The 7,217-nt window shown below is 39.2% G+C and overlaps 1 protein-coding gene across 2 annotated transcripts in view; it reads right to left on the bottom strand.

Annotated features, from left to right (window-relative positions):
* Nucleotides 1-6,246, bottom strand: part of LOC308104776 (H-2 class II histocompatibility antigen, E-S beta chain-like) — a 202,072-nt gene extending 195,826 nt beyond the window's left edge. Inside the window, exon 1 of one of the 2 annotated variants that reach the window (XM_080455300.1) lies at nucleotides 6,138-6,246. The gene's annotated coding sequence lies outside the window, so the exon portion shown is untranslated. The remainder of the gene's footprint in view (nucleotides 1-6,137) is intronic. The other variant, XM_080455301.1, reaches the window with a different exon arrangement.
* Between the last annotated feature and the right edge of the window lie 971 nt (nucleotides 6,247-7,217).

Genomic DNA, 7,217 nt, shown 5'->3' on the forward strand with positions numbered 1-7,217 from the left:
TTTGATTATTAGATTCATTATTATAAGAAATGAAGCAGAAGACACATGATAATGTGAATTCACGTGACCGGGATGGTTTACCAGGCTAGTTGTTTCACTTCTTACACAAGCATGTTGTTTTGTGTATGTTTTATAGTTTTATACACTTTTATACATTAAAACTGTATGAATGTATATGTAAAAAGTTTTAGTAAAAAGAAAGAGGAAGTGAACCTGGGTGTGTGGGAGGAGTCTAAAGATCGTCATTGGCTGTCGGCACCAGAATACGACCTGATAGAAGAAGAAGAGAGACAGTTAAAACAGACACACAAATAAATCCTATGTACTGTATTGTGTGTATTTCTCCATAAAATGCATAAATGTACACACAACACAATAACACAACAACACAACAACATTAGGGTTCAGTCATCAGGGTCACATGTTGCATCAGAACTAATTTGAACATTTGACTCTTATTTAAGACTAAATGTGACAACATAGAACACACTTTGACCTCTAACTAGGTCGTCTAAACTGGTCTAAACTGGTTAAGGTTCTAAACCAATATAAACCAGTTTAGGTTGTGGCTTTACATATGTGTTTGTTTGTTTGTTTGCATTTATGTGAGGGTTCCACATGTCATGTGATCCTCTGTTGATCTGACCTCATTTCTTCCACTGGTAGTAGATTAATTAAATAAAAAAACATGTTAATTAAACATGCTAATCACCTTGTTTCTTCCACTGGTAGTAGATTAATTAAATAAACATGTTAATTAAACATGCTAATCACCTTGTTTCTTCCACTCGTAGTAGATTAATTAAATAAACATGTTAATTAAACATGCTAATCACCTTGTTTCTTCCACTGGTAGTAGATTAATTAAATAAACATGTTAATTAAACTTGCTAATCACCTTGTTTCTTCCACTGGTAGTAGATGAATCCAGACAGGAACAAGACCAGACCCAGAACCAGACCTGATGCTCCCATGGCCACCTTGTTCTTCACTGACTCTGGCATGGAGTCATCTGACAATACAAATATTATATTAATTATATTATATTATATTATATTATATTATATTATATTATATTATATTATATTATATCATATTATATTATATTATATTATAAATTATATAAATTATGTAAATGTCTTTATACCTGCAGCCATTAGTAAACAAAGATGATGTACCTGATCTAGACAAGACACTTAAGCTCTAAGTAGGTGAGGCTCCTGTCATGACCTTATTATAATGGTTACTTTTTTAGGATGTTTTAATGTATTTGTATTAATTCTTATTTCTGGTGTCTGTATTATTATTGTGTCTTGTTTTTAATTGGATTGCTGTGTTTCCTTTCTGCAAAACAAATGTACCTTCAGGTACAAAAAGAGAAGAATCCTTGAACCCTTAAAACAGAGTGCAGTGTAACACATTACAGTAGATTACAGTAGATTACAGTAGAATATAGTAGAATGCAGTAGAATACAGTAGATTGCAGTAGAATATAGTAGAATGCAGTAGAATACAGTAGATTACAGTAGAATATAGTAGAATGCAGTAGATTGCAGTAGAATATAGTAGAATGCAGTAACTGACCCCAGTCCATCTTGATAGGCGCGGTCAGGCTGGGATGTTCCACCATGCATGTGATCTTCTCTCCTGATCTGTAACACACACACACACACACACACACACACACACACACACACACACACAGCACAGCATGTATTCTATCTGATGAGGATGATCAGTACCTACGCACAGGGGGGGGCACCACGGTGCAGAGAGGGCACCATGGTGCAGGGGGGGGGGGGGAACCACGGTGCCGAGGGGGCACCCAAAATGAGCCATGCCGCTCATCATAATAACTAAACGATGAACTATTATATTTAAATGTAAGATTAAAAACACAACTACAATTAGGCACCATATCACTAGACCGTTATAGGCAATAAGATAAGCTTATACTGATATTTTCTCCACCTAAAATAATCATGACATGCGTGCGTCCTCAAGTTGAATGTGTGTCCATGTGGATCTGCTCAGAGCTGAAGCGGCCCCTCCTCCCCGCCCGGTCTGGCAGTGAGTGAGCAGCTGTTAATTAGCACTAACATTAGGACAGATTGTGAAAGTAGCCGATCTACACGCTGAAACGCGCCGCGCTTCGACACATTGATCCGTTGATCTTTGTTATTATTTAGTTTTTTTGAGAGAAAAAAAAAGGTTTGACAATTTTTGTGTAGGAGCGTGAATGCCCCGCTGGGCTCTCCTCCGCTCTAGTGTTTATTGTGTATTCCACTATTCCCTCCCCATTGCAGAAACAATAGGAAGGCAAGAGGCAGAAGAAACTTAGCAACGAGATATGCACGTTATAGCGTATTCCTGTGTGTGTATTCATGTATAGCACACTCGCTCGCGGGTCTCTGTGTGCGTTCGTCATGCTTGCACGACGACGAGCTTGCTGCGTAGTTGTGTCTGGAGTGTGTGTGTGTGTGTGTGTGTGTGTGTGTGTGTGTGTGTGTGTGTGTGTGTGACTTAATATTAGCCTACCAATTAATGGGCAATTTTCAGCAAGTGAGTAACACTTGTTTTGTTTTTAAAGCATATATTGTATAGGTGTCTATTAGGTGTGTATTTCTATGTATAGGTGTCTGTTAGGTGTGTACCTGGGTGTGTACTCCAGGTAGGAGTGGTACTGGTAGTACCAGTCTCCATCAGACTCGTCAGTAGAGGAGAGACCAGAGGTCAAAGGTTCTTGACCTATCCACCAGGTCACCAGGATCACTTTAGGATAGAAGTCGTAGCTGCTGCACCTCAGCATGTGAGTGTGTTCACCACGACGAGGGGGAGTCTCTGACTTCAGACTCACTTTGGGCTCCACTGGATAAATAAGATTATTATTATTATTATTATTATTATTATTATTATTATATAACCGTCATAGGAAGTAGGAACATGTTATTATCCCCACCCGCCCTCCGCCCCCTTGCGCTTCAACAACATGCAAAAAGGGTTCGCGTCTGATAAATGCCTACATTGTAAATTGTAACTGTAAATGTCAGTGTTTGGCCACCAGATGGCACCAGAGTACTGTAGATGCTACAATAGTCTACAGTTTTCTACAACGTAGAATGCATTTATCTAACTATAATTTAAACATATTAAATAATTCACAGTTACACAGTGCTTTACATAAACAACAATAAACCAAGCAATATCATTGTATGAAAATGATATTGCTTAATAAACAAACAAAACAATACACATAATCCTGTAAAATATTGTGATTAAAAACATACAAAACAAACTAGTTAAGACAATAATTAAAATATAAAATCAGGTGAAATGAAGTGTATAGAGGTGTGTTTTAGCCTGCATGGTTCTTTTTAACGATAATTTAAAAACATTAATCCTGGTGTCTTTGTTTTAGGCAGGTCATTATATGTAGGTGAAAACGCTCATAGCCTAGATCTATGTTTCATTTATACTACTGTACGATGGTGACTCCACATGTTGTGAGCTTGTAGATCTGCTATTTCCACTGCGTGACAGCCTGTTACAGTATAAATCAAGAGGATCTGAAATGTTTCTCAGCAGATAAAGAAATATGTAATAAAAATTATTATATGATCAATATTAACACCATTAATCAACTCTGAATAGAATCATGTGATGTCATGTTATAGTTTATGAGGTGATGAGTGTTGAGTGCTGCTCTGAGATCAGCTCACCTCTCTTGTTCAGAGCATTGGAGTAGTAGCCCTCAATGTTGGGTTTGCAGGCTGCCTCTCGGTTTGCTCTCATCACAGCCAGTGCTCTAGGATCTTTATTGAGGCGTTCTGCGTTCTTCACACCAAACTCAGTGTATCCAACCCACTGATCTACTCTACTGTCCCACCTGAGGTACTCATCACCATCGAAATTCTGTGAGTATATGTACTGTATGTCCTTCAGCTCACTGGAGTTAAACACACAGCGGGAAGCCACATAGAACACATATCCATCTGGAAGTAGTCGACAATGAAAAATGTCATTAATGTTCAGTTTTATTCATCTGTATAATATCAACACTAGGCTAACTGCCCCCCATCAGCCAAATATGTCTCTACATAAAGTCTACAATAGGTTCAGGATGTGAAATCTGGCATTAAAATGTTTTAGGTTTTGTTTCTCTATATGTGTCCAGTTGTCTAGTGCGGCTGAATAAACAAGGACTCTGTCTGTCTGTCTGTCTGTCTGTCTGTCTGTCTGTCTGTCTGTCTGTCTGTCTGTCCGTCCAGCTGCTGGAATCTAATGTTGACCGGGCATAAACTGTACCCCCCCCCCCCGCACCTGTGTTGCGGACCACATGCGTGCGCGACTCATGCGCGAATGTTTTGTATTCATTCATTCATTAACCGACCATAAAACAACATTAACACAAATGTTTTACTTAAGCTAAAGTGTCTGTCTGTCTGTCTGTCTGTCTGTCTGTCTGCCAGTCAGACCCCATCATGTATTTCCAGGATAACAGAGATAACACTTGCAAAAAGGTTGTTATTTTGAGAGTGAAATGCCTCACAATATGAATACATTCTGATATGTTTTATTTTGATGGTAACTGTTGTATAATCGTATTATCTTGGATTTTGACATAATTCATGTCTTTATATTGAAAATCCAAATAAATAAGTAAAGGTGTGTGTGTGTGTGTGTGTGTGTGTGTGTGTGTGTGTGTGTGTGTGTGTGTGTGTGTGTGTGTGTGTGTGTGTGTGTCAGTGGCGTTCCCAGGAATTACATTTAGGGCAGGCGACTTTTTTTTTCTTCTCCCCCCCCCCCTCCCCACGAAGGGGGGGCGGGGGGGGGGCGGGGGGCGGAGGTATTAGGGGAAAAATCTCGGGGGAAACAAGTTAACAACAACACTACACTGACTACAAAACTGAAAAACGTTAATAAAAACAATATGCAAGTATAATCAATCAATCAATTCTTCAGCGGTGGTCTCTTGCTCTCTTCATGTTGTAGTTTAGTAATGAATGGCTCAAGCTGCCCTCAGAACCCCTTTTATGCCAGGTGAGTACAGGTGATGGCCCAGACACTCCTTGCACCCCATGAAGACAATGCATACATTTGCATCACTATAGGCGGGGGTCGCTCTGCTGAATGGATACGGTAGCTGCCTGCCTGCGTGAATGGACCATAGAGTTAAAAATAATAGAGAGGGCACCCGAAATCTCCTCCCATCCACTTGCATTGAGTTGCTCACCCAGCCATAGAGTTAGGGGAATGGACGAGGAGGCGGAGGATTTTTTTCACTGCCTGTTTTTCGGTCAGTCTTTTACTTTATTTTCTAGGGGAGGTGAGATTTTAGTGGTGCGTACGCCACTGGTGTGTGTGTGTGTGTGTGTGTGTGTGTGTGTGTGTGTGTGTGTGTGTGTGTGTGTGTGTGTGTGTGTGTGTGTGTGTGTGTGTGTGTATGTGTGTGTGTGCAACCGTTTTAGTTAATAACTATTGTGTTAATAGTATTCATGTACCTTTCACTGGTGGTTTCTTCAAGGCAGTGCGAACGTTGTCCAGCTGGGCTTTGCAGTAGTGCTGATCAGCCAAAGCATTACCATAAGCTCCTGTGAAGGTGATATGATCTACAAACGGAGGCTGAGGCTCCACCGCCTTCCCTTTGTTGTAGTCTGCGTACACCATCACTTCACCATCCAGTCCCATCATCCACTCTTTATATGAGTCTTTAACTGTGTCTGAACAGCTAAGGACTAGAATCTCCTCATGGAACACTGGAAATAAAACAAAGATGACGTTAAACAACAAACTTCTTCACAGTGACAATAACACATAATTATCATGTTAAACAATCATGTTTGGTTCTTATATGAAGTGAAAGGTTGGATATTAAAAGTAGCTTCCTGTCAAATGTTTTATTCACACTGATTCAATATTGTATATACAGGTAGTAAAAGGAGGGTGTGTGTGTGTGTGTGTGTGTGTGTGTGTGTGTGTGTGTGTGTGTGTGTGTGTGTGTGTGTGTGTGTGAGTGCGTATGTGCGTGCGTGCGCATGTAATTTGTTTGTATTGTGCATTGTTCATATTTGGTTTTATATAATAACAGTAGATATAAATGTGTATATTATATAATAACATAAATATAATGTACTTACTTCCTGGGATCGCTTTGACATGAAGTACAGAGGAGAGGATGAGGAGGGTGGCTGTAATCTTCATCATCACTGATCAAAACTGAACTGAATTCAATAGATGAGAATAAACAGATCAGAATAAACAGATCAGAATAAACAGATCAGAATAAACAGATGAGAATAAACAGATCAGAATAAACAGATGTTTACTGAAAGAGAAGTTCTGGAGTCTGAAAGAGAATGAAGGAGGACTCGTTCTTTAGTTCAGAAGAATCAGCCAATCAGATTAAAGATACGATGTTACATCATCTGTTTCCAGAAAGACGACAGTCTGGATTATTGCACATAATCATATATGGTATATAGCTGCTGCTTCTGCACCTTATGTCTCCTCATGTACATACTGTACCTTATGCACCTTATGTCTAACCTCATGTTCATACTGTACCTTATGCACCTTATGTCTCCTCATGTACATACTGTACTTTATGCACCGTATGTCTCCTCATGTACATACTGTACCTTATGCACCTTATGTCTCCTCATGTACATACAGTATGTAAATATCTTTGTTTAATTCATCTTTTATTCTCTCCTTTTCCCCCCCCGTCCCCCGTCTTCTTTTCTTTCTCTTTCTGAAAATAACTGGAGCGGCACAAAAAATAATTCCACCCACTTCTTCACATCTTTAACCTGTGATGTGACAATAAAGATGATTCTGATTCTGTTGAAGAGAAACACAAGAAAGTAAAATGTTGTAATTAATTAAAAGCTTTCAGATGAGACATGATGGGAGGCTAAAGAGGTTAAAGCTAATCACTTCAGATTGAAGTGATTACAGATTATTTAAAATATGAATAAAATAAATAATGTTTCCCATGTAGTTGCTGTTGGAGGGCAACGGGTGGGGGGTTCCAATCCACACCAAACTTTACACAAACACTGTTCAGGTCTGGTAAGAGAATAGTCTCACCAAATAAACTGAATGTCACACATATGGTTCTACAGCAGTGTTACACAGTGTTTAACACTTCATATGGACACAACTCAGAGACCATTGGATTGGAAGGCTGTGCAGTAAAAGTCTATTTAGTCTATTCA

The sequence above is a fragment of the Gymnoscopelus braueri genome (genome assembly GCF_963280865.1).
Source record: "Gymnoscopelus braueri genome assembly, chromosome: 1".
NCBI lineage: Eukaryota > Metazoa > Chordata > Actinopteri > Myctophiformes > Myctophidae > Gymnoscopelus > Gymnoscopelus braueri.